This window comes from Ischnura elegans, chromosome 4, assembly GCF_921293095.1.
Source record: "Ischnura elegans chromosome 4, ioIscEleg1.1, whole genome shotgun sequence".
Lineage (NCBI taxonomy): Eukaryota > Metazoa > Arthropoda > Insecta > Odonata > Coenagrionidae > Ischnura > Ischnura elegans.
This window is the reverse complement of record NC_060249.1, coordinates 120501473-120526666: the sequence shown is the minus strand read 5'-3', so window position 1 is coordinate 120526666 and position 25194 is coordinate 120501473.

Genomic DNA, 25194 nt, shown 5'->3' with positions numbered 1-25194 from the left:
TGCTTCAACTCAAAATGCCCGCAAACTCGTACGCACAAAATAACTGATTCTCAGGAGCGAATGGGTAGTTTCATATCATTTTTATTTGGAGGAAAGATCCATCAAGGCCTCAGGGCAGTAGCTTATTGTTTATCTTAGGTTATTGCACATAAATTAAAATCGAATATAAAAAGACAAAAATAATATTTATTGTCAATAAGTACATTAATCATGAGAATAAAAAACTTATCCGAATAGTTCTGTGCTACATATTTTTTCATGATGAAGTTCTGAAGAATGATTCATGAACTCCTAGATAAAGAAAGAATAGAAAGAAACACAATCAGAGTACATCACTTGTAATGTTTCAGAAATTAAAGGAAAATTACACCTCCCTATGAAAAACACAAGAAAGTTATGAGAAATGCTAGGACTTTCAAACAAAATTAGCTGAGTGAATTGGCCATAACTGAGTATTGCACTGTTAAACAATTTTCAGACGATATCCACAAAAATCAGTTCTGTAAGACAAAAATGGAAGCAGACGCGTAACCATGGCGGTGGGAAGGGGAATAGATCCCCCCCCCCCCAAAGCCTCAGAGAAACAAAAACAATTGTCTAGTTTTGGCATTTAATAACTGCGTCTGCTTAAAGTCAATTTTTTAGTGCGAAAATTATGTGAAATGTATCTCCAGGCATGCTATTTTTCAAAAAATTTCCCCAACGAAAGTGGGGAATCGCCACCCCAGGCTATCCCCTCCCCCCAAAGCATAGTCCTAGTTACCCCTCTGAATGGCAGCATGGATGAGGCGATGATTCAAAACTTTTAAAAGAACTAGAAATTTAGCTCAGTAATTTCTTAGAAGAAAATTATCTTAGACTGTTGCAAAGGGTATTTCAATACCAGGTTAAAATTAAAGAAAGATTCACATGACACCACCACAAAAATGCATAAAGGTAACTTCACTAACAACACAATTTGGTGTAGATAAGTGAAAAATAAAGGCATTAATTAAAAATGATTTAACTTAATTAAATAGATTTAAACAGTAATTCTAATACATAGTAACTTCAAACCACCGAGTTTGGATGTTTGGAGCAAGCACATAGAAGCATAAAAACAATGTGACGAGCGAAGGATGGAAGTTAACTAAGCATAGTATAAATTATGCATTCCTTTTTCGAGATCCTTGGAATTTAATAATAATCGCTTCAAGCAGATGAACTACATTTGGATTAATCATTCTTAACAGTCCTATACTTACTCCACGGGAAAGATATGTCTTTATCAATTGAGAGGAAATAAACTGAAATGTCGCTGTTCTTCTAAAGAGTTGGATTAAGTTACCTAAATGTAAAACATCCAACAACTACGTTCTTGAGAAAAGTATTTCACAACACATGACAGCAGATGCAATAAAAATAAATGTGACTTACCCGGCTACTTGTCGAGGAAAACAGAAAAAACTTACAGCCCTTGGAAGGGCAGTCCTTAACTGCGCAACAGTAACGTATTTCTTACGATACTCCAAATTTTGAAGATCTATTACGATGCGATACACGCTGGCAAATGCCGACATTCTTCGATATCACTACAGAACTCCGAAACAACAACACAGTTCACTTGAGAGGACGCGGATGTCACCTTCATTTGTTTTTCTAATAGCACTTCGACCGAAAATATAATTCATTAGAAAGAGACATTTAGTTATCAGAAGGAAAGGCAATATAGCGTAAATTGGAAATTTATGGCTGAATTATGCATTTTTGTGGCTACAAATATCATATTTAACAACAACGTCAAGAATAGATGTCGCAAATGCTTGCGAAAAAATTTCCCCTATCCTGTTGAACTTCCCTGATTAATACTGTCTCCTCCTTAACGGTTTTTAAAAGTCTTCTCTTTTCTCCCACTCTTTTCAGCACTTCCTCATTATTTACGCAAATTACGGGCTCAATACCCTTTAATTTTGGTTTATTTTAGGCTACCAGTTTGCCAATCTCCTAAAGTAAGCCAAAGGGACTTAATACCAAAATTCCTTCACAGTAAACCTTCTTCGGGGCACAAGCTGGACTTCCCTGCGTGTTGGAAATTAATTTTCAATCTAGAACACAAAATCTCTACTTGTTGAATGAAATATACCCTTTACATTCTCACTCTCTTTATCAACTAAGTATGCGGTGTTTCTTTTCCACTTCGTCCTCTCACACCCCCAGCCTCTATAGGCGATATTTTTTAAGATGTAAACATTCGCGTCGGGTCAAAACGCTAAATTATGATACATAATGCATATATCCGGACACAAAAGTGGCATTAAAAGAAAGAGAGAAGTACGTTATGAGATTCAATGGGACACAAATTGCTAAAATGAATACCTGAATGTCAACTGTACTCGTTATAAAAATCTGTGGGGTCTTACAGACCCGACCCGACTACTCGAGGGCAGAAATCAATCATGCAAGTGACAATGAGAATGAAATTTAGTGTCGTAAATTCTAAAGAACTCTTTTGCATGTACTTTCACTAGGTTATCTCAAAACCTACGATCCTATTAATCTTGCCTCGAAAGTCATCGCTTCAGTGTCTTTAGTGTCCAACTATGAGTGCGAGTAGTGGTTAGTAGACATAGCGAAGGGGGGAGGAATATCAACGAACGAAAGGCAATCGATCAGACAGATAATATTCAAAAGGCGGTCGGATTGTATGCGTTACTTTGAGCTTAAACTTTCGACATGCCCATCATCACATAGTATGAAATACGAAACTAAACAACATTTTCCCCTAAAGAACGAAAGTGGGAGGGAATCAGCCCCATGACGGCTTCACTCAGCTACGACACAAATTGGGCTGGGAGCAGCTTGAGACTCGGAGGCTACGCACTAGGATTAGATTGCTTGAGCAATTAACAATAGACATATTTCTGAGAGACTAACACCATATTACATGAAAAATATTGTGCTCTGCCGGCGAACAGACATGATAAGGATTTCTCGGGCTTCCAGTCGGGTGAGAGTCCAATTTCTTCAAAGCTTCGAGGCCTGTCACATTCCATAATGACGGGGAACGTATCGGACCTCGAAATGTTGGAGAAAATGGACAATGTAACCCGGTAGAAAACTCAAGAAAACTTTTACCGATAAATTTTAACGTAACTATATTTCGAGGTATGACATAATGATAAAATGGGAGAGATATTTTGCCGAGGAGAGAGCGAGAGGAATCCGTTTTTCCCTCATGCAATAAAGGGCTTTAATAAATTCTTAAACACCCCCGCGTTAGACGGCTGATGGGGTAATATGTTGATGAAGTCAGTCAGGTTTACCACCGGCTTTCACGCTAAGGATTTTATCACAAAAGCAAAAACAAAAGTTAGCACTTACAATGAATTAGCGGCATCAGACATACCTTAAATCACTTCTGAATATCCACATTGCTTCATATCTCCATGGCTCACCGATGCTCTTCCGGGGGGGCGAAACAACCTCTCTCGCGGCACTTCCTCATTCTCGGAGGGCGCGCGTTCCTCCACCGTCTCCATCCCAACCCTCGGCCGACTGAATGTAAATGAATCAGACGGCGATAGAAGGCGGCGCGCGATGAACCATGGGACGAATTAGTCACGGTGATTAGCGCTTGAGTCGAAAGGGTCCACCCGTTGCTTCCAAACGCTTTGCACGGCAGCAAGGTCAAACCGGAGTGACTCACACAGAGTGCAGCCGTCAACTCGCGATTCCCCAAACACAACATCCTCGCAAGCAGAGCTACTGCGCCTCTCTCCCGATACAAATGGGGCAAACTCTCAACGCTGCAGATACAATTTCATCTAATGCTATACCTACCCCGCGAGCCTCCACAATAGATAGGCCTGTGGCGGGCGGGGGTGTTAGAACAACAGCCGATAGCAAATAAATAGAAAAAACTCTAACGAAGCTCCTTCAAGTATAAAAAATGTAAATGTAGATAAACTCAAATGTGGATAAACTCGGATGGGAATTTCTGTTGGACCGTAGATTGAAAAGTAGACTAAACCTTTTAGATAAATTCAAGAGCAGTGTCTTTTCTAACGAAGTTAACCATATCTTACGGACGCCAACGTACTACGGAAGATCAGATCATATACATAAAATAAGAGAGATAGATGGTAGAACAGACAGGTTCAGAATGTCTTTTTCTCCTCGATCAATAAGAGATTTTAACGGCAGCGATAGGACTCATAAATGGATTGCATGACTTGTAGTGTAGCCTACTAACCTATGTAAAACTTAATGCATGTTTATTAATTTTATTATTATTTCTAACAGCATATGGTAGTATAATTTGTTAGTATGCGTGACGTTTTTTGGACCGTGTGGAGTGCATGTGGGAGTCCATTTGCATGCTGCATGCTGGTGATTGATCACCACCTGCCAAACACCCTAGAGGTGGCTCGCAGGGTATTATGTAGATGTAGAAGTATTTATTAAAGTTCTTTTTTTGCGGGGAAAAAAGAATTCGCACATCTATCCGTTCGGAAAAATATCGATTTAAATTAATCCTTTTTGTCGGGCCTGGAAATATTGTGTGGTTCTAAATTGATGCTCTTCGTGTCGCTCTGACAGATATCCATTCTTAATTGCTCAAGCAATCAAAGCCTAGAGCGTAGACTCTGAGTCTTTATCGACTTCCATCCTAATTCGTTTAACATCTGAGCAACGCTTTCCGTACGCTCGTAGCAGTTTTCGACGAATCGCGCGGCTTTCCTTTGTATTTTATCAATTTCGCGGATTAAGTCTTTATGCGCCAGATCCCTAAATGTGCGTTTACACTGTGTAACACGTTATATAAACATGTTATATGTAACAAGTTACTTGTAAAATTTGTTTTATATAACAAATGTTTTATAACAAGAGTCCAGCGGAGCCAAAAATGCACCAATAAAAAGTTACAGATTCAGTCCTACATCTACATCTACATAATACCCTGCGAGCCACCTATAGGGTGTTTGGCAGGGGGTGATCAATCACCAGCATGCAGCTGGACTACTCTGGGAGTCCAGTTGCATACTGTAGTATTTTATAAGTGGTTAGAAATTATTAAAAAAAATTAACAGCCAGGACAACACTCTAATAAACGAATATATTTACCCATCCTTTTCCCCTATTCTGGACTCATTTTCAAAATTAATCTCTTCCTCCGTTACGTAATCACGGTTACTATTATAACATAAATAGATACGCATAGTGGTAATGATAATTCATTGCAATCCGAGTCGTTTTATTAAAAAAGAAGAAGTGATATAAGTTATGGTTATCAAACCTTAATAAAATGCAGTTGCTCTGCAATCATTGCCGCTCTGCGGACATCATTGAAAACAGATTAAAATGCCCCTAAAGTGGCAACTTAACACTAGAATGTCCGACCAATGCTTAAACCATATTATGCCCGAGTGGGTCAATTTGAGTCAATGTGACCATGTTTGCATATTTTACTCAATATACCTAATTCATTCCCAGTTTATTTATTAATATTGTTTATAAAGCATTTGGGAGGGTAGTAGAAAATAAAATTAGACGGAAAATATTGAACATTGTAGTTGCTAATCAATTTCTATGGTGTTATGGGAACTAGCTTCCATAAATATGTGAATGCCTATCACTTTTTCCTCTGATGGGTTTGGGAGGTATGTACAATGAATCTCAATGGCATCAGGTTAAAAAAAATACAATAACATTTTGACAAAAAATCAGCATAAATCACACCGTAACATCGAATACAAAGGAACAGTAGAAATGCTTCATATGGATTTAATGCCCTGGGTCAAAGTGACCCATCCGGGCATGGCAGATATGAGCTATGACAAAAAAATAGAAAACTAATAATACATATCAGGCCCAAGTTTTGCACAGAGGTAAACCAAAGTAAATAATTTAAAGTCATAAAATATGAGTCTAAAACTTTTCTTCCTTTCCAAAGTAATCAACATAAATATTCCCTTTCGGGTCAAATTGACCCAGCCGGGCATTCTAGTGTTAAAATTAAGCTTCCACGGAGCGGACTGATGTCTCCTGTGTATGCAGTCAGTCCCCTGGACACGGCAGTAGCGGCAGCGAACTCCGTGGAGCAGGAACGGGAGGAGGCATTTCAATCTGGCCGGGCGAGACGACTCTTCCCTCTATTCTAAGTCGCTCGTTATTCATTCCAGAAGCGCACGCAGTGTGCGTGCAGAGGAGCCGCTTGCCTTGGCGATCCATACAACACGAGAAACAACGACGAAGAGAAAGCCTCTCGTCCCCAACTTACTACTATCTTCTCCAGACCATTATTCCCTCTTCCCACGCACCGATTTCCATTAATTTCCATTCAGGTCGCTCGCTTTCCACCCTTTTAATAAACTTAGATCATCTATTCATGCATGACGTAAATTATTTAAGATTCAAGCACAGAGGGCATAAAGTAATCTTCTTGAAAATTGATATTTTATGATGCGATAGGATATGAATATTGAAGCATCTGAGGCATATAATTCGAAGCTTAGAGGCTAGAAATGTGCAGAATTTGAGTGAAAATGGCAATAAAAATAGAATAAATTACTTCCCCTCATCCACTCGGACATACCTGACTAATATGCCGTACTGATGTTAGCAAAATGACTGTCATGATTGGGAACTTTTAACCGAAAACGCATTTTTGAAATTTGATACACCTAAGAAGTTTAAGTTGGATTTAAATGTAATGAAACATTGAATAATATTTTCGTAAAATGCTATCCTATCCTATATGTGTAAATAGCATAATAAGCCATAAAACGTGCAAAAATGTCGTAATCGTTGGTTCAATCCCAAGATATTCCACAGCCAATACATATCCGAGCGCTTTTTGGTTAAAATATGAAATTAATTTCAAGCAACTCTGATGAAAAAGGAAAGTCGCGAGTTAAAAAAGAAAGAAAGAAATAAATATGCTCAAAAATGGCGGACGGTAGAATTTCAAAGAGCACATGGCATTACAAACAGAGCCATTGGCTCTAACTAAAATACACCATGTTTAAGTTCACCCGCTTCTGGAAAAGCATTCATTGTCGACACTAATGCGCAAGAGGGGATGCCGTTGATGGGCCATAAATCCATAAAACATTTGTTAATGAAGCTTGTTGATTCTTTGAATCTAAAATTCAATTGCAGAGCAGAGCCAAGCAGCAAAAATCATAATATAGGAAGTAATACAGTAGGTACATATGAAGCTTACCCGGATATTTATGTGCGTGAAGATATCTTGGGTTCCACCCTTGGTTAGATTCTCAGAGTTTAAATGAAAATTTTCTCTCTTTTCGGTTACCGTTGGTTTTACGAATAAATATGTACCAAGTCTATTGAGAAAACAATCATAATTATTTTAATTTCGGGGATTTGGAGAGTTCGATTGTCAAAATTTTCTTTCCATTATATGTATAGCTACTTATTCCCATAAAGGGTAAAAAAATTATAATATAATAATTAAAAATATAATAATTAAACGGTTAATAATTATTAAAAATAGATGAATTTTATTCAAAACACATAGGTGGGTAAAAAATAAGTTATTCTATAGGATCAAGGAAAATTGTGATAAGTTGTTATATGAGAGTGATGAAGAATTCTAAGACGGAAGAAAAGATACTGTTTATACTACGGTGGAGTAAATGTCATACGGATGGTGAGGCCCAAAGGAAGGTGAACAACAACATGGAAGGTAACGAAATGTAAATCATGAAATGCCTTAATGGGAGAACAAAGGCGTATTATAAAAAATAAGGTACGTGCAGCTGCGTAATGAATACAAGCGATAAGTATATTGGCAAGGCGTTTATACGATGAAAGAAAGATAAACTTTGGGGATAAAAATCACATCACAATGAGTACCATGACTTAGAGTACTAGATGCACAAAGGTTAAGAAAAAGGCTTCGCTGTTCCACAAAAAAAATATATTTGCGACCGGTTTCGATACAGCGTATCATCATCTGGCGCTAGATGATGATACGCTGTATCGAAACCGGTCGCAAATATATTTTATTTTGAGGAACAGCGAAGTCTTTTTCTTAAACCTCTGTGCATCATGAAGGAGTTCCACCATGTTACGCCAACCACTATCGCATTTAGAGTACTAGGTTCATGTATCAGGAAGAACAAGTAGCATACGGGCGGAATGGGTGATCAGAAATCATACCTATATATAAATGGGCCAACTGAAGAGTAAGATAAAGTTGAAGAAGAAAATTTAGCCCTTTAAATGATAGAGGCGCTAAAGATGTAAAAACGCTGTATGAATGTTATGGAAGTACCACTTATAGATAAAATGACAGAAGAACTAAAAAAACGTTGCGAAGACAAAAAGTTTTTATTTAACGTGACGAATACATCCGAAAGTTTTAACGAAGAATGACAAAAAGTGGACTATATCGACGCATTTTCAAAATGAACGAGACCAGAAATAAGCCGAAAGATTTTACTGAGAGGATACTACAAACAGTAACCTTAAAGAACAAGCCCAAAGAATGCGAAGAATTGAGAACCCTAAGTTATGTACAGCATGCATTACAACGGAAATAATTATAATTATGGATGTGAAAAATAATATATTGGCGACTATCATTAGTCCTGGGAGAAGAAATAGGAACTGGAGAAGAGGTCTTAGGATGATAATAGGGTGGTATCCCATTATTTTTTATTGCCTAAATCGAAAGATTATTACTCCTGGAGTGCGTATTTCACGCTTTTAGATTTTTAAATTACTATTTAAATTTTCAGTGATAAAATGAAAAGTGAAAATTTTCAAGCACGCGAAAACGCTGCGGCTAAGTATGAATGCTGGGAAAAGCCCGTGTGATTGATTCTGGTTCCCGCTGCCGCCGTGTGAGATGACCTTGGGGCGAGGATGTGTGCGCCGCTGCGATGCAGGCTGCTAGCAGGTAGCAGATTACCCTGCTAGCAGGTAGCGCTTGGCTTTAATAAGGATTATTAATACCTTATCAAACGATGGAAACTTTCCGACCGTACGCAGTTTTAATAGGTGATTATTAAGAGATGTTTCCCTCAGCTCTGTGCCTCATGCATGCATTGGTAATCTCAGACGATGTAGAACTCCTGACTAATCGTATGTATAGCATCTAGGTCCCTGTGACGTCACATGGAGTGGCATCGCATGGGCGCCAATCTGGCCTTTTTTGGCCATTAACATTCGTCTAAACTGGAACTTCTAAAACCAAATAATTTATATATAATGAATGGTGGGTAACGAATCACAATCAATGCCTTTCGTTTTCTTTGATGAAGTTAACTACCCTATTACACTAATGATATGTATAAGAGATGAAAAAGTATAGAAAATGTTTCCCTTCTAACGATTTGCAAAAAAAAACTTTAATGCTATGATTGATAAGAAATGCATTGTTTTACATCCTGATGAAAAGCAAACTTTATGTTCGCGGAGACTTATTTGATTTTTCCTCAAAAATGAAAGAGGACTTAGATAATGTGTCTCAGAGGAAAAGAAAGCTATCTTTTGTAAGGGTGTTAGTAAAGGGAGTGAGTATATTCAAGTATGTATTTAAGATTCGAAGACAAGCCGAATCGGAAGAGAACGAGAGGGAAATTTAAGGAGACAATTTTGAATAAACGTGAAGTATACAAAACAAGTCATTCTCAGATACCTACGCGGAAGATATAGCCGTTAACACAGAAAGTGAGTGAGGCCTTTTATCACAATAACATATTATGGGCAAACTACTAAGACATGATTATGACGTGAAAATAAAAAAATGCTGTCAAAACCAGAATGAAACGTATACTGAAGGGCCGCGAAATAGTTTTCCAATTAATATAGAAAGAGATTAGGCTCCGCGAGAAGATGTCGACTATTAAAAAAAATGTAAATACGAAAAGAAGCTTTTTCTTTGCAAAAGGCGTTCCCCATCACTCGATATTATTTATTTCTGTTCCCCTGAAGCAAATAAACGGAGTAAGTCTGCATTTTATGATCACATGTTTCCTAGGTGGTAACCTTAGCTGATACCTCGGATATTTATGACACAATTTTTCATCATAGTGCTAAATTTGCACCGTAATTATGTACAATATAATGAAACAATTTTTAAAGAAATAATTTACTAGATACCGTTTGGAATTGATCATCAGATAGTGGATGTAGTCACATAAGTCTCAGTGCACGCATCCAATCCACATTCACTCTTTCTCTCACATTCCTCACGTTACCATTCCCGACCCCTTTCACTCCCCCCCCCCCTCCGCGGGGGGCAGAGGGGTGGCGAAGAGTAGTGTGGGGAGGGTAGTGGCTTCGTTTCCCGGAATCAACCCTCCCTCGATGCGTGCAAATGTATTTCTGTCCGAGCGCGCCACCGCGGGGGATTCTGGGAAAGATGGACGATGGGCCTTTGGGAAGGCGAGGAATGACAGAGGCCGTCATCGACGGTGGAGACGGCCATAAAGCAACCACGGACACGCACCAAGGAGAGGGGGGAATGAGGGGGGATGAGGGGGGGAGGAGGGGGTTGCGATGGAACGACACTACGGGAGCAGCAAGACGAGAAGGAGAGTGCTTTACATTTAAGTCGAGAAGAAGACGCGAAAGTTAAATGAAGAAGAGGCGGTGGTAGTAATTCAATGGGATCGTTAGACATTATGGGCTCGCGCCGCGTCTGTTGTCTCAGGGATAAAGTTAAGACTTTTTATGTCGAGATTCGGACTGCACGGCTCAAAATACTGAAAGAAATTGGATAGTTTTATGATGACCGGATAATTGTTTAAAATGTATAAAAACCAAGCAGCTATGATTAAATCTAGCTGCGAAGAAGCAAGAATAAGGAAAGGAGTAAGACAAGGGTGTGCTCTGTCCCCAGAAATTTTCCATGCGTTCATTCATCAGGAAGAGAATTGCGTTAGAAGAAGGAAAGCGGTGAATTCGTGTTAACAGGCGCATTCTCGTTGTTCTATTCGCAAACAATATTTCAGCACTTGCATGAGTAGTTTACAAAAACATTATTGCTATATGACTACGGGTTACTCTGCAGCAATAAGTTGATGTATCGCCAAAATATTTCGCTGGATTATTTAAGACGACCATTGGAGCAGCGTACCTGAATTTGTTCACAATCGCAAGCAGAAAGTGTTCTGGGTGGATTAAGTTATGTGGACATTATCTCCAGTTACACCTTACTGAGCACTCCCCTGCTAAAAAGTACCCTGCGGTACCACATGAAACCATCTTGTTACAGTCAAGGCACAGTGATTACTTACGTGCTCTGTGGTGTTTTAAGTTACCGTAAACTGGGGTGACTTTGGACCCCACGGTGTTACTTTGGAACAAATGGTTTTGAAACATCTCGTCATCATTCTGTTCTAGGGCACACATTTAACGGTAGATGGAAGTTGCTTCAGCTTTCTGTAATTAAGTGTGAACATCATGGAAAAGTTGTCACGCCTGCTAGTATCTTTTACTACTTAAAAATATGATGTGATATATTTTGTTTGTATACGTCCATGGATGAAATTGTGTCAAAACTTCTGCTAGTGCTGCACCCGTGTGCTTCTGATGAAATATAGCGTAAATTTTTAATTGAAAGCTGCATGCGTAAGGGTAACTGTCTTGAGTTATATTTGTATTTTTTTGGTATCCATTGATTTTGAGAGAATTACTTTTTGAAAGTGTTCAGTTTAACTTTAATTTTTAACGTTAGTCTTTCGACCACTTCATTTGAGCAAACACATAGAGATATTTTATTTTTTGATTCGTGTTAATTTTATTCGTTAAGGTTTACTCCAGGATGCCACGAGTATCTTTAAGGAAGGCTTTAAGGTGTCGAGCGTGTCAAATTACCTTCAGGAAACCCTATATATGAGAACTAAAATCTAGGGTGGGAGAGTATGTGGCAATCAGATATATAAGCAAGGAATATCCAGAATAAATCGCTTGTTTTGATGGGAAAGAATACCTCGGGAGTGCTAAGGAAGGGCTGGGAAATACTGGAGGTGGCCTATTGTGCAAGATGCAATTTGGTATCAAAAACAGTTTGTACTGAGAAAAATATGGCACCGCAAAATCATCTCCGGGAAAACCAGCTTATAATTTGTCAATTTGAAACCATAAAATAACACAAGCTGCAAATGTTCATTGTTCACCTCAAAATTTTAAATCTAAATGTGATAAGTTCTATTTTTCAGTCAATAAAAGTCACTAAGTTTGCCTTAAGGTGTAAGTTTCTTAGCCCAAACCATCCAAAATTATGTTGTTTGTACTTAAAAATGGGGTAACATTTCGCCAAAAGGGATGGCCCGTTCAAATGTAATGCAAGAACATATCACCCCGAGTGACATTAGACCATACTTAGGGCTAAACTGTTGGTTTAAATTTTAACCAATTTAAGAATTGCTAATTAAAAATGAGAGAAAAATGTTTAAACTTTTCATTTTTAAACGTACTATAAAAGTAAAGCAGGAACGCAAGCTTTACCAGCGAAAATCGTGAAAAACCGGTCTAATATCACCCAAGACTACTGTATTTCAAATTTGACGCACATTCATCTTATTTCCAAGACGGTCGCCAGGAATTCCCAAAGCAAAACTATTGTTATGCATCCTTACTCGTACATTCATCCTCACTAACTTGTCATTACTCTGTGATTAAGCTATAAAATATTTGTATGATTTTCAGCTTTTTTCATTGATTCATTCCGATCAATTCTGCAATCATTTCTGTCATCCGTACATGATTATTTGCAGTTAACTACATAGCATTCGTTCTGAAACCTGGTTCATTAGGTACATTGGAGTTCAAAACAGAAGGTAAAATCGCTTTTCAACCAGCAAAATAGTGCTTCTAACGCTATGAATCGTAAAAGGATTCCCATACGTGGTAAACCCGTAAGAGAGGCACGTGGGACGGTGCAGAGGTTCTTTCATTTGCTTTTTTAAATCACTTTCCCTAAGGTTAAATGGTTAATACCATAATAATCAGATAGCTAAAGGATTGAAGCTTCTTATGCCAGCGTTTGATTTTCTTCAAAGGTTATAGTTTCCTATTAACTAGCCTTTTTAGCTGAAAAAACGAAATTTTCTCTATTGTCAACAATCTAATATTTCCTTGGTAACCAAGGCCCAGCTGTTTCAATAGCTACTCGTATAAAAGCGGTTATTTTCCGTACTTTGTTAAGAGATCGGGGCGGCCGAGTGGGCCAATAGTCCAGGTCCTGGACCAAAAAAGTTAGGTCGCCAGGCGGTCCAGAGCAGAACCTCCTCTCACAGCCCATACTAGGGCGACAGCGAAGTAAAGGTAGGCACACTCGAGAGGTTGCGGGAAGCTCTGGCCCCGGTCTCACTTTTTCAATCATTTCAACGACTTCATTTTTTTTATTAACAATCATATTCCGTCAGCCGCATCGCATACCTATTTCGAGGCTAGCCGAATTCGAGACTGCGAGACAGAAAATTTTTTTCCTCGCAAAAATACAAATTTGGTGAAAAATATCATTTACATCTTTATTAAACATCTTTTACCGATTGAAATATTTATTATCCTTTAATGAATGCAATATTATTTTGTTATTAGGTTACCTTTTTCCTATTAATTGTAGTATACTTAGCATAAAAATATAGTATTCTTAATTACCAGTCATATATGACACATCCTGGGCCTTCCTTTACCTTATCCGAATCCATTTGCCCTCTCACGGTCGTCTTCGTAACCCATAGTTACGCTGGAATTCTTTATCTTCCTATTATTGATTTTTATTCGTAATCTTTTATTCACAATTTCGTATGATCTAAATAAGTAAACTGTGGTCGCAAATCAGTTAACACGCATTTAAGATACTTTGAGGTTGCGTGGTGTCCGGTTGCCAGAATTTTCCACAGTCGGTGATATTAGAAGATGAAATAAAGGAAAAGAATAGAATAAAATAACTTTGTTTTATTCCACACTATTTTAAATAGCACGACCCGGGTTTCAACATCTAGAATCAGACACTAGATTCTGAAACACGGGTCGTGCTCTTTAAAATAAAGTGTGGAATAAAACAAAGTCATTTTATTTTATTCTACAATGAAGAAATCCACAAAATAACGCCTGATAGCGTGTCTTATATTAAAGGAAAAGAAGTTGTTTTCCAATTGACAGCAAAAATAACTCCGGGATAAAAGAAAAGTACAGTATTTTCGGCTTCCCGAAAACCCATTAAGTTATTCTTAAATAGCGGATATTCTTCCACTTAATTATTTATTTTTTAAATGGAAAAACTCATACTACTTTGAAAGCTGTTTTTGCTGGTGCATGGAAATTATAACATCGGATGCGTTACAATAAACTTCTGCTGATGATTCAGGTGAAAATAATGGATGCTTCGTTGCCATACATATGCAAGGCGCAACTACGTAAACATAAATGGATTCGTTTCCGGTAACTGAAGGTGTTATCTTACTCGCGAATTGCTAACCTGCATTATGAACGGAATGATGGCTTATGACGGTTACTCAAGGGAATTTCCAATCACTCCTTACGAATATAAGCACTCCCCGGTGATAAAAGCATAAGAGTATACCCAGGCGTTATCTCAAGGAACTATCTCCTTCCAGGCAACTCAGTTTATTTACTCACTCTGTGGTAGTGAAGTTTAAGTAATTTCTAATTTGGCGCTATTTAACTTATTTTAAAGATGGCCGCCAAGCGAAATCCTCAAAAGCAATCTTATAATGGTGTGTTCTCATTATGCCTTCTCTGTATATATCCTTATTCTGAGCTATAGTATTTAAAAAATAAACTATTTTAAGCACGATAAACGATATTTTTTAACGATTTTTAAATTATAATGGAATAGATTTTTCCCTTCATTGTTTCTGGGGCGTCTGTTAGCCTTGGACGCCAATGTGGTTGAAATGTGGTCATTTCTTACTTATGAATCCTGAAAACTATGAAAAAAAGTTTACATAATTCTAGGAGGTTACTGGTTGGAAATATTTTATCTCCTACTTTTGCGTGAGGAAGTAGTTTTAAACAACATCGCAGAGAAAAGCATCAAAAAAATATTTGGGAAACATTTGAGAATCGCGAATTAACTAAATTAAGTCCTAGCCGTCGTTTCTGGATTAACCATGGAGGATTATGATATTTTTATTCTTCAGCCGATACATTTTCCGCATAATTCGCCACTCTAAGCGACATTTGCAGATGTCGAAATATGTATTTTTTTAAAAGTTGTTAATTCTGCTTAGCCAATCCCAAGTAGCTTTAAACAGAGTTTTTCTAGTGAAAAATATCTAATTACGATTTTTTCACTAAAATCCTTGCATTATCCATCATTAATATAAGTATAAAAATAATCAAAGCATAAATTCAAACAAATCTTTTCAAAACTGCTTAGCTGATTCCTAGTAATTCTAAGCGGATTTTGCGCCAAAAAATTATCGAACTACGATTTTTTGCCCTATAATCATTGCTAAAGTATCCCATTATTCATCATTTCATTTGATACGTAACAAAGAGTTAAAATGTTTTTCTCCAAACAGAACTGTCCATAAACATTTTAAAGGCTTAAGTCCGATTTCATATTAATATTCATTTCATATTCATATTAGGTTCCATTTGATCTTATTTTGAAGTGAATTTTTTAAATTAAATACGAAATGAATAAAATTACAGCGTTTGCTGACTAATTTTGGATTAATAGTAACGGAATATGGGACATCAACGCCACCGCACGAAAATCGTTATCTCAATCTCGAAAACGGTATTAAAAATTTAAATCTTGATACCCATACCTGTATCTTTAATTCATTGATTGATTTTTGCATTTTAGAGTGTGTTTCATAACTACACTTCGTTCAATTGTATCTCAGTCTCGTATTTATATTATGAGACGAGATATTCTAAAGGGTGTGGATTCATTCAATTTTCGAGATAAATTGGGCGCTTATAAAATTTACTAAAACTGGGGCAAATAGTGTACTGGCACCACGTAAACCTATTGTTTACTGGCCTCTGATGTCAGGCTCAGCCAACATGGCAATGGGTCGTTTTGAGCGCAAGATTAATATATAGTTTTACATAATTATTTATTTAATTTAATTAATATATAGTTATAGTTTTTAAATTTTACGAATAATACGTAGCTTAGAATCTTACAGTAACTAACGTTCCCATAATGTGCAAAAGATAGAGAAATACCTTTCATCAGTGGTGTGGCGGAGTAATATTTTTAGCTTTTGAGAGCCATTTTTTTAGATATGGGCTTTTTAGCTTCCAGCGGAGGCGTGAGTGTTGCCGATAATTGCTCCTTCTCGCGTGTCCCATGAATGGACCATTCTTCTTTTTTTAATTGTTGTTTTAAACATAATTATTTAACAATTCTTAGGTGAGTTGCAACGCGTTAAATAATTAAGTGTAAAAAACATAAATAAACTTTGTTTCTTCCTTTCAATTAATTTATGTAAAAAACATAAATTACTTGAAAGGAAGAAACACAGTTCTCACTTTAAAATCCTGATATAACTCTCAAAGATGAGTAGCGAGGTGTATTTGCAGAATATTATTATTATATTACGCAAGTTACAAGTTGGCCATTTGCCACATGGTATGTCATGAAAATAAACCATCAAAATTAAACTAGATCAGTGAAATGGCAAAGTTAAAAATTTAGCATTGAAATTACTTTTCCAAGATTAATGTCTTCTACCTATTCTTGAAAATATTTATGTTGCGTGGAAAATGGGTGAAACAGTTCTGCAGGGAGTCTATTCCAATATTCTCGTTGACGGAACGCAATGTGCATTTTATTCGACCACGACACGTGACTTTAATCCACCTAATTAATGTTATCTACGAATTTTTACCAATTACACAGGCCAACAACGAAAAAACTTTTTTTACTGAAAATACCTTATTCATATGTTTTTTAAGTTGCTGAATCCAAATATGATGGTTTTAAAGTTGTATCACCCACCATTTATTAACATTTTGCAGTTAAATTTATGAAATAAAGCAATATTTTTAGAATTTAACAGTTTTTTTATAGTTACAATAAAATTGGAAAAGTATGTCTAATGAACGAAGATAATGGGGGATTACTGTAGGTACTTCACCGAGAAGTTAAGCAAGCGATTCATCGCAGAAAAAGCTACACAAGAAGCTTCAAGGAAAAAAGGGAAAGAAAATGTAGACCAATTCCAGTTGACAAGTGAACCCTGTATTAACACGCAGTAGTAAATACAGACAATTTTATCACGATGTAGTGAACAGTAAATACAAACAATTTTGATGATGTAACACAGTGTTTCATTGATTTCCTATATACCGTATAGGGGTATTAGACTAAATATTAAAATACATATTGCTTGGAAACTATGGGTGATACAAAAAAACCAAGGCAAGGTTTAGATTTGGCACATACAAACCTATAAAGCTCAGCTATTAAAATAAAAAAAAGTTTTCAAACAAAAATTTTTTGTTGGCCTGTGTTATTATTAACACTGAGGGACGATCTGTTCCGAGGAAAGGCACCGTTTGCAAGGCGAGTGTTCGCGGCTGTGATTCGCAGGGGCGGAGACGACTCGCCGTGGGTCCACCACGGCTGTCTGCCGCGGAACAGCACGGCCGACTGCCGGGCATCGACACAAGAATCACTTTCAAGAGACCTCTCTCCCATGGCATAAGGGACGAGAATCATGAAATAATAAAAAAGATTACAAAAAATCCTCTTCAAACCGTTTTACATAAATTTTGGTCGGCCGAAACATAGCTTCGTGTGCCGTATTCTTTGGATATTGTGTTTGAAAAACTCCGTTGCCATTCACTGAATTCTTCCGGAGATACCTCATTTTGCTCTTCGATTCTATCTATCATCAATGTAGTTGTTCTCGAAAATGGCGAAACGATTTTTTTAAATAATAGGTACATCCGAAAATATTTTTTTCGACACACATGGTTACGATTCTGCGTCCTTATAGATCCCTCAGGTGACTTGCAGTGAAGACTTAAACAAATCTGATCCGTATCTGCCTTCGTCGTCTATTCCTTCAAGTGGAGGAGGAGTTTCAAACGGCTTTCCAAAGTGCTGAACCAATTAACGATAGCCACAAATAAGAATTGTCAATGTGCTATGCTTGTAACCAAAATTTTCACCGTTTACATCGAGAAAGCCATTAATGAAATGAAAGAAAAGGCTTCGGGAGTGAATATATAAGGAGACAAAAATTAGCAAGCTAAGATTTGCCGATGATATAGCCGTCATAGCAGAAACAGAGGATTTGAAAAGTAGTCTATCAAATATGTGTAAGGTGACTGGTAAGTATCAACTGAAAATAAACACAAAGAAAACCAAGATGTCAGTATGCAGCAGAAAAGAAGAAGTAAAGACCAACTTTAAAATAGGAAAGCCAAAACTGGTAGAGGTGAATGTATTCTGTTATTAGGGAAGCAGGATAACTAGTGACGGGACAAGCAAGAAAAAATATCAGCATGTTAGCCCAAGCGAAGAGAGCATTCCACCAAAAGAGAGACCTGCTTACAGCGGGATATTAAATATGGAAGTAAGGAAACAATTTATAAGAACCTACATCTGGAGTATGCTCCTATACGGAAGTGAGGCATGGACAATGACCGCAGCGGAGAAAGCAAGGATAGAGGCCTTCGAAATGTGGTGCTACAGAAGATGATGAGGATCAAATGGATCGACCGAGTCAGTAACGAGGAAGTCCTTAGAAGAGTAGGAGAGAAGAGAAGCCTCATTAAAACCTTGATAAGAACCTCATAGGCCGCATCTTGAGACACGATGGCCTGATGAAGACAATCGTCGAGGGACATGTCGATGGCAAGAATGGAAAAGGAAGACCTCGAACAAAATATATGGAACAAGTAAAGAGAGATGTGAAAGAGAAGAAATACGTAGGTTTGAAAAGATTAGCTGATAGGTGAATTGAGTTGAGAGCTGCGTCAAACCAATCCTAGGATTGTTGACCAGTGATGATGATGATCCTGAGTTCATTCAAACAAAAATGTTTTTATCTCATTTTCAGTCCAAAATCCTGTTAAAAATACTGTTAAATGAAAAAATTTCTTTTTCTGAAAACTTAAAGTCCGCACAAATGAAATGAAATATCCTACAAATTTCATGTGTGGTTTCGGCATACCTGAAGCGTCTACTATTTCTCCAAGTAATATTCTTAAATGAATGATTTTCCAAATATTTTAGCGATTTCTGAAACACTTGGCAAATAGAATAGTGCGGAATTCATCAATATTCTCTTATGTGCTATGAGGAACCTCGGCTTGACATTGCACCTTAAATTGCGTTTTGTGTCCTACACACGTTTTGCCGTCAATGTGTGCTGTTTCGAAAAAGATGTGGTGAGCATGTTTTGAGTGTATAAAGTGCTCCATTCGTGGCAGTGGACCAGAAAGTAAAAAAACAGCGGTCTACCTGTCGTCATTAGCCTTTTTCTCATAATTTTACTTCAATTCCATTAAACATTTATGTTTACCCTCCTATTATTGAAGCTCCTAATCTGCGCATTCAATGCTTAAAATTGGCCAATTGGGAAACACTGATAGATAAGCATTCAAAGCTACGCAATTACAGGCGCAATTTTGCACATTCCACGCATGCCTAGAAAAGGTAGCTGATAGCTCAATTTTTCATGCTTGGTGAAAGGTTGGTTGATTCTCAATAGGGGGAATGAGAAAAATCGATTTTATAGCTCTGTCTACACAGAGAAGTGCTAAATCGGTTCATGAATCAAAATACTCCAGTTCACCCAGTGTAGCTCGACTTTTTATCACTTCACCGCATTTGATGAAAACAATATCCTCATCAGAAGCAAAAAAAACATTAGACCAGCCATCTTAGTAGTTATTTCACCAGTATTTTCTCTCAGACATGATTCGAAAACCTTCACGTCACCAATCCATAAAAGCCATGTTCATGGTTATCAAATTTAATCAAACATACACTTCTGTAATAAAATATTCCCTCAAAACTATATACTATTCTTGGAAGTAGAGAAAAATGTGTAATTTCAATAATAAAACAGGTTAAATAAAAAGGTATTGCTGAAATCGAATGAATTCGTGATTAAATTCATTGGTTTTGCATGCAATTGTGGAAATTACGTCTTGGTATTTCGAGTAAAATTTACTTCAAAGGGTAAGTGAAGAAAACTCAGCATATGTCCCCAAGATCTTCAATGGTTATCACAATTTTACCCCTTTAAGGATCGACAAGCCTTTTAGTGCCTTTCCAGTGGGCTTCAGCTATTATAGTAAAATAATATATTTCCGCGCGATTGATCTGAAACTTAAGGTCTTTATACAGACATACATATACGAATCACACCAATTTTACAAGGAAGATCAATTTACATGACGGCGAGGGAGGAGAAAGATGAATCGCGTGAGAGAACTATGCTATGCTTGTCTAGTAAGCGTCTATGCTTACACGTAAGTCATATTTACGAAATCATTGTCTAGTTTGCAAAGTCACCGTCACACTCCAGTAGCTAAGCCTGAGGGGGCTCTACCCTTACCTATCTCAACGACAGTGGCGCAGCGAGGGGGGTTTTGGGGGTTAAACCCCCCCCCCCAGAGCTCAGAGAAATATTTAATTTTAATCCATTTCACTTAATTGGATTGATATTACTAATAGAATAGTGTAAGGATAAATAAAATATCCCGCAGAAAGCCATAAAACTCACCATTTTCAACCGTTTATCTTAAACATTCCGCAATTTATTAATCTCGCACCTACCGCTTATCCTGGTGGGCATTCCATACCTCCACACACCCCGGTATTAGTTGCACCAAACCCCCCCCCGCCCAGCCTTAATTCCTAGCTGCGCCCCTGCTCAACAAACCTTAGATTTGAAATACTTAGTGTGGGAAATTGGGAGGCGTGATAGCCCGCTTGTAGAGCGTTGGGTTCCTGATAGAAGCGTTCCTGATTCAAATCCTGAAGCCTTCGGCCACCCTCACGAAAAAATTCTGGAAGCGCCAGGTTATCCAGAAAAGGAGCTTGCCCCCCCTACCTGGAGCTGGCGAGCTCTGCATACACCAATACAGTTGATTGAGTGGGTGAATGATACCGATTAGTGGTCCTCCTCACATGATTTTACCACCATTTCACTCGAAATTAATTCTGACCTGCTCAAGGAACAAACCTCAATTAAACTTGATGCTTATAATTTGTCACTAAATCTGACTACCGTTCAATTTAGCTTCTCTCGAACCATCTATCGTCAAGTATCCACAACATTAATATGCTGGATATTTTGAATGACGATATTTGAAATTAAAAAAATACAAAAACAGCGTGCTCCCAAATATTTAACGACGCTTTTCCAGACGTTTCGCTACCAAGAGAATCATCCCCATGTTCGCGTATAACCTAACTGCATCTTTCGTTCAATTGTATAAGGCTCAACTATGTGGAAATTAATACACGAAAAAGAAAGGAGACTTAGTTGATTTCCACAGATTTATTTCGTCCGTACGACATGTTTCGAACCATAGAGGTCAATATCAAGTACAAAAATTTCGAATGTTAAGCAAACATATACAGTCCTTGAAGGGGTACCCCCCGCCTCTTGACACCCACTCCTTCCACTCTTTCCCCCAACCCCTTCAAAGAGTATATGTTTGCTTAAAATTCGAAATTTTTGTACTTGATAATGACCAATATGGTTCGAAACATGTCGTACGGACGAAATAAATCTGTGGAAATCAACGAAGTCTCCTTTTAATTTTCTTTTTTCTAACTGCATCTATTCACTCTCTGCTGCAAATTCACCTTCGAATCCAAGCTACAATTTACTTCAGCGTAGTAGTATCCGCCCAAGTTTCCCAACTCCTCGTGAGCCAACAATTCCCACAAGTACAAGAAGTCTGCATGCGGTCTGAGCTGGCAAAACCGGTCACATTAAAAAGGATGGAGGGAAAAAATTTGCGTCCGCGCGGAGAGTTCATTCGGAATTTCAGGATCGCTTCACACTCGAAGGGAACCCGCTGTAACTCGAGCAATTAAAATCCTTATCGTGTCCGATTCCGTCTCCCAATGGTCTTTTATACAACGTAATTAGAGTCATGCGAGGCATCCGTAGAGGCCTGCGAGACGCGCCTTCATGCCTCTCCGGTTCAGCAATAAAAGGGAGACCCCTGCGCTTCCTCCACACACACACGAGAAGAAGGCGATAATGAGATGCACGCAACAAGAGGCCCTTCCGCACGATTATTCCACCTTCGAGTACGCACGAACGCTTAAAACCACAAATCCCGAACAATAAACGAACGACCGGAACCAAGAACTCTCTCTCCATAATTACCCTTATTAATTCAATCATGGAAACTCAGGCAGAGTTATAAATAACAGTAATTATTATTACAGTATTCTACCGATTAAGGTAGGTTTCCATGGATTACTCAAGAAGTGATCTGGGAGCCTCCCTTTCCTTCCAGCGCTACCTTCTTCAATTCACTGTAAGGCCTAATCCCTTTCAATCTATCTAAAAATCCTATTCTTTTCCTTCCCCTCCCTCGTTTCCCTTACATTCTACCCTCTAACACCATTTTCAACATCCCCTCCCCGCTAAGTATTTGCTCCATCCATACATTCTGTCTCCTCCGTACCTCATCTAAAAGCTGCCTCTCCTCGCCAACCATATCCAGCACTTCGTCGCTCCTTTTCCTCTCCGTCCATTTCACCTTCTCCATTCTTCTCCACACCCACATCTCGAATGCCTCCAATCTTCTCTCGTCTTCTTTCCTCAGTGTCCACGTTTCCGCACCGTAGAGCGCTACACTCCAGATCAAACTCTTCACTGACCTTTTCTTTAAACTCTTGCATAACGATCCTCTCAGAAAATAAAATGAAATTTCAAATAAAAAATTATTCTTTCCCGAAGACTCATTTGCGTGAAGTCTTATCGGGATTCACATCGGTTTAAACGTCAACCGGTGACATGCGGTCTGAGAGACCGCTGCGTTTCTAGCATTATGAATGTTTTCAAAATTGCTATTTCAAAATATCTACAATCCTCGGGAGCGTAATAATTTTGTATGATAAGGACACGGCACACTTAAAATTTGGCGTCATTATAATTTATTTCTGAAAATTTTCCACCGAATTTTGGTAGCGGTCTGTGAGACCTCACGTCACTAAATTGGACAAACAAATAAATGTAATGATGGTGGAAATATTTCAAAAAGGTTGTTAAAAACAATTTTTAGTGATTTTTCAGGAACAATAATGATAATAAATAATTTGTAACGAAGCACTTTTAGTTGCATGACGTGGATAATTAAGTACTTATTTTAAAAAAGGACCATAATAATAATAACCCAAGTGTTTTTGATAGCAGTAATTTGATCATGTTTCCAATAACAATTTTTACTGAAAAATTTGTCTCGTATTGGGAATGCGTAATATTAAATATAAGTTTAGTAATGGTGGAGATGTCAAAGAAACATTGAAAGGAGCAATAAAAATGACTTTGCAACGTTTTATGAATTTTCGTTTTATTGCGGTCTCCAAGACCGCACGTCACTGGTAGTGTAACGAGAATTGCACGTCACTGGTTAAGGGTTGACCCTTTAAGGTCCATAAGGATTGCATATTAAAATACGTTTTTAGGCTGATATTAATGGGTAGACTCAAAAAACATTTATATCAACGCGATATCTCTAATAGTTTCTGAGATGCAGACTATGTGAAATAATACCAATTCTCGCTCCCTCATGGTCCACAGGGACATGTGTGTCCCATGACAAAAGAACACTAATTTTGTGAAAATTAAAGCACAAATGCGGAGTTTTTCGTACTAACTCCACAGGCTAAGTACACATAATGGATAAACTGAAAGTCCTGTCATAATAGGGTAGTTTCCTTTATCAAAGAAAACGAAAGGAATTGATTGCGATTCGTTACCCACCATTAGTGTATTCATAATATACAAATTATTTGGTTTTAGATATCCCTGTTTAGACGAATGACAATCGTCAATTTTAACCGCATTTGAAAAAGACCAGAGTTCAAGTAATTTTTTTTATTCTTGAAAAAATATTAAATTTTTATTCTTATACTTACTAATTAAGTAGCAAATTTGAACCAACGCGAGTGGCTTAGAGAAAGTGCGCCAGAATCCGTTGAATTTATTTCAAGAAAAAGTGACTTTTTCATCGGAAATCTTCCTTCATGTCTCCAATATTGGAGTAAGTATGTAAATTATTAATTGAGTTCTTTCCTATGTGTCAATATTGTTTTCAATTATAAAATTGCAATAAGACCGGCATACATGACACAACAAAATGGCATATATTTTATTAATGAGGGACCAAAGCGGTCTTTCCGGTTCAGGCTGAATATACGATCATTCACCACTGCAGCGTGCGAAACACTATCTAAGAAAACTGATTTCAAGAAAATATGTTTTATGATGAGCAAATTTTGCAAATTATTTTTTGAGTACGTTTCTCAAGAGCAGGGGCGTAGCTAGGAATCAAGGCTTGGGGGGGGGGGGGCTTTAGGCGCAACTAATACTTTGGAGTGTGGGGTAATTGAATACCCATCAGGGTAAGTTGGAGTTGCGGGGGCCCTCCTCCAGAAAATTTTATGATTAATGGTTCAAAATGACTAGTTTTACCGCTTTATTAGAGATATTTGATTGATCCTAACACTATTCTATAAGTAATACTAAACCATTAAGTAAAATGGATTAAACTTAAAAATTTCTCTGAGCTTGGGGGGGGGGGTTTCATCCCCCAAAACCCCCCCTCGATGCGTCACTGCTCAAGAGACTCTTACTCAGTTTTCCTGGCTTAACCAAAGGCTTTCCAGGGAACGTCTTCATGCAAATTTCTCAGAAGTTTCATCCGGTGTAAAAAAGGAATTCTGCAGAGAGGAAGACATTTCAAACTCGAAAGGAGTGCCCGAAAAAAAAGAGCAGAGAAAACCACCGTTCGGACAGGGGGCCCGTTGTCATGCAGCTTCGAGATAATAATGCCGCGACGGCGAAGTGACGAACTACCGTTGTCGCTCGGTGACGCGAATCCTGAAGCTGGAAACGGGATCGGGAGGAGCGGCGGTGAGTGCAGTTCATTGTCATTCAGGAATGCCGGGGGACCACCGCGAACAGCGAGAGGGCCCCAAAGTGAGTGCATGGGGCGGACAATTGGGCGAAATTTGTCGTGGACCATCTAGGGCCTTCGGGA